This window comes from Chinchilla lanigera, unplaced genomic scaffold, assembly GCF_000276665.1.
Source record: "Chinchilla lanigera isolate Chin_1 unplaced genomic scaffold, ChiLan1.0 scaffold00015, whole genome shotgun sequence".
Lineage (NCBI taxonomy): Eukaryota > Metazoa > Chordata > Mammalia > Rodentia > Chinchillidae > Chinchilla > Chinchilla lanigera.
In genome coordinates, this window is record NW_004955416.1 from 28735504 (window position 1) to 28739459 (window position 3956).

The 3956-nt window shown below is 43.8% G+C and overlaps 1 protein-coding gene across 5 annotated transcripts in view; it reads left to right on the forward strand.

The window, feature by feature from the left end:
• Nucleotides 1-3956, forward strand: part of Tjp1 (tight junction protein 1) — a 228911-nt gene that overhangs the window by 94697 nt on the left and 130258 nt on the right. The window lies entirely within an intron of this gene.

The window sequence follows — 3956 nt, forward strand, 5'->3', positions numbered from 1 at the left end:
GCTGGCCTCGAACTCACATCAGTTCTCCTGCCCCAGCCTCCAAGTGCTGAGATTACAGGTGTGAACCGCCATGCCTAGCCCAGATCAATTCTTTCAAACAACTTTAAAAAAAAAAAAAGATTTCAAGTGCAGTGAACATGTGTGTACTCCTGCCGCAGAGGTGTCCTGAAAGTGGCAGCATAAAAAGGGGCAGAGGGAGGCAACGGCCAAAGTTTTGAAGGCATTGGACCAGTGAAGCCATTGCACCAATGAAGCCATCGCTAAGGCCATGGAGGAAGTGCCCTGTTGGTCAAATCTTGGGTGTGTTAACTCCTTCTGGTTGCCTTCGAAATCACCTTCCATCAAATGGATGTTGCACATCTTTAAAAATAAATAAGTTGAATCCTCCTTGATGAACCTATGGGGCACCGCAGACTGAGCTGGACCACAGCCCTTAATTTAGGGACGGTATGAGAGGGAGCTTCTCCGTTACACATGGATGTGCAGTTGCTGTTCGCCGTGTCCAGCACATCTCACGCAGCCTCCTAAGTTAGTTGGGAATTTTGTACTCTAACCGAGTGACGAATTGAATTTTGGTCCTGTTCCCTCTCACTGTGTGTGATATCAAGTGCCTGCCGGTCATTTTGTGCCCCACTTTCTGCAGTCTATTCAGTGATTTGTTTGTGTAGTTATTTAGAATGAAAGTCACAAAATTGTTTTTTGAAAAGTCGTTAATGCCTCTAAAGTCTCCAAGTTTTTTATTGTTGATATTTGCAGTGAGGGCCTGAGAGTCATTTCATACTTAAAGCCTGCTCTGTAGATGATAGGCTAGGCATGGTGGCACACGTCTGTAATCCCAGCGGTTCAGAAAGCTGAGGCAGGAGGATTGGCATGTTCAAGGCCAGGCCAGGTGCCTTAGCAAGCCCCGTCTCAAAAGGGGGAAAAAAGAATATGGTAAAAATTCTGCCATGGCCTTGTTGTTGGGGTATCTGTGCTAGTGAAGGCTTCAGTTGTTCTCTTTAACCAGTGTATGTAAGAAATTTTAAGTTAGCTTAGAGGATATAGGCAGTGTGACTTAGCATCTGGCATAAGCAATCATTCATTTTATTTGAAATACTAGATGGATGGATAGATGGATAGATAGATAGATAGATAGATAGATAGATAGATAGGGATTAGATCACTCTCAAAAATTCCGTCGTATTTTTATTGTCTACGTGCATAAGCTCCCCTGCCAACCCGCATGCATGGGCCACAAGAAAGGCTGTATTTCGGCAATACTCAGCGAACAGCTCACATGGATATGTTTCCTTCCCTTTCTGATACCTTTAATATTACCAACTGTTCCATAGCACGCACAGGAGTGCATCTTGGATGTCATGGTCCTGTCATTTCAGGACCAGAATCAGTGGGGTGTGAGGACACCCGTGACCGCAGTGTTGCTGTTGCACTAGATACTTCCTAGAATATCCAAATTTAGCTGTAAGCCACTGTAAAAATTGACCTGCTACAAAACCACGAACATAGCCTTAGAAACCTAAGAAAATAGTCAAAAGGGAACAACAGGCTATGGGAGCACTGGGCCCTTGGGTCTTGGTGCTGGGGACACTCTTGGGCAGTAAATCCTGACACAACCCCAGGCAGCAACAACAGCTCTGTTGGCTCGTGTTGAAAACCATGAAGGGGAGCAGGTAAGCAGGAGTCAGAGATCAGAAGTCACTTCTGAGTCTTTTTTTTTTTGGTTTTTCTCCGGTACCGGGAACCGAACTCACCTGCGCTTGCCAGGCAGGCGCTTTGCCGCTGAGCTAAATCCCCAACCCTGTCACTTCGGAGTCTTAAGGCCACTGTCTGTTGCCTTCGTTCAGTGTTTGAATGAAATGCATTTGCTAAAAAGTACTTGTTGTTCTTGTCATGTTGTTTTAATCACTTGTGTCCCATTTGCATGAGGGCCAGGGCAGATGGAGAAGGCATGGCCATTAAGAAACACACAGGACGCTCTTTTGTGCCACAGCCCCTTCCCCCCTGACCTCAGCTTCCTGTTGGTCCAGGAAGGCTGGGAATATTATACGAGCACATGTGGAAGCAGACACGTATACAAGGGAAGTCATTTTTCACATTGGCTGTTTATGTGCATGACTGGACATTATACAGAGCTATGGAACCCTAAAATTGAAGGAACACCTTTCAAAGAATGTTTCTAGAGACTTCCTTTTTACTCCCTGACAGATTTCTATTCTAAGAACAGGTCATTGTCATATACTGCACTGTGCCCTGTTTTTCTAAAATAGGATTCTATCAAAATGATCTGACTTAGAAGAATAAAGTATTTATTTGTGACTACATCAGCTTCTTCCAAAGCATTCAGAATGGCTTTAGGAAAGTGCAGAGGCTACCCATGGGCAGCAAGTCAGTTCAGATTCACTTGATTAGTTCCAGTGAGCCAGCTTTGTAAGAATTGTACTTCACTTTAAGGGGAAAAAAGGGCAAATTCCAATTTACAAAAAAAGTCAAAAGAGCCAGTCATAGTCGTGCATGCCTGCAGTCCCAGTTACTCAAGAGGCTGAGGAAGGAGGATCCTTTGGGCCCGGAAGCTTGAAGCCAGCCTGGGAAATATAGCAAGACGCTGTCTCCAAAAAGTGGTTAGATAGATGATAGATAGATAGATAGATAGATAGATAGATAGATAGATAGGTGGATAGATAGATGATAGATAGAGAGGTTAAATAGATAAAATATTTTAAAAATAATCTTCCAGTGTATGCCCTGGAGTTAAAGTTTGCATCTGTTATTGCTGTACATGAAAGTACAAGAACTGAATTTTGATTAACGTACAATCCTAAATTAGCAAACGTTGGGTATCAAACACTGTCTTAGAGCATCAAACAAAACTGATGTAGTATACAGAAAATTTCTGCCAAAGTGAAGGGAAATGGAGCCAACCCCAAGTTTAGCTGAAATACTCCCACTGGTCCATTCTGGGTTACTTCAGGCTTTACCATGTGCTCATTAATGTGTGTGGCGAGCATTTAGGAGATGCAGCTACCCTCTGGGCTCCAGAGAAGAGTGTGCTGCTTCTTTCTTTTTGTTCTCACAGCACTCACAGGTATTGCATTGCCTCCAAGTTCATCAGAGGAAAAGGGCTACACTGTTCTATGCAGTTTGGAGTCATTTGAATATGCTTACTTGGGTGTATGTTAGTAAAAGCTGCTCCTTCTGAACCAAGAGCACACACAGAGTCATCCTTCACCGTGTAGAACGATGCTGTCCAGGGGAACTTTCTGCACTGTTTGGTGTAGGTGCCACTAGCCACACGTGACTGTAGCTCACTTGAAATGTGCTTTTCATGAGTCTGAATAGAAGAGCTTTGACTTAAATCAAAACTTTAAATCAGAAGTTGAAGATGCCACCCTACAGGGAAGATGGTGACACCTTCCTCCTTAGGGAGAGGACCAAAACCCACAGCCTGCGTTTGAGGGAGGATTTATGAACTTGACCATGGCCTCTTCAGAAATTAGTTCTCAAAACCTGCACAACTGCTTTGCTTTAAGAATTCATATGGCAGGTAGAAAAGGGACCTCAAATGAGTGGAAGATACTAAGGCTGGTAGCAGTTTTCAATGGCAGCAAAGTATTTCAGCAAAAGAAAGCCCAAGTGATTAAAAACAACGTCCAAATCACTTCTAAAAACCTCTTCGGTAATGACTAAAAGTAGAGACTAGAGGCTCGCCTTCCTGCAGATGGTCACCGTGCCTCAGAGGGCCAGCTGTGTACTTTGCAGGACAGAGAGGGTTTTGCTGGAAGTCCCTAGTGAGTTTCCACACTTATGTCTAACATTCCTCAGGAGGAACTGCATGATGACTGGTAGATGTGGGTATCCGAGGAGTGGGTCTACATTTGCACTGAGACAGTCTTTGTAATAGGTGTCATCCTCCACCAAGGCTTTTTTTTTTTTTTTTTTTGCTTTGTAGATATTCAATA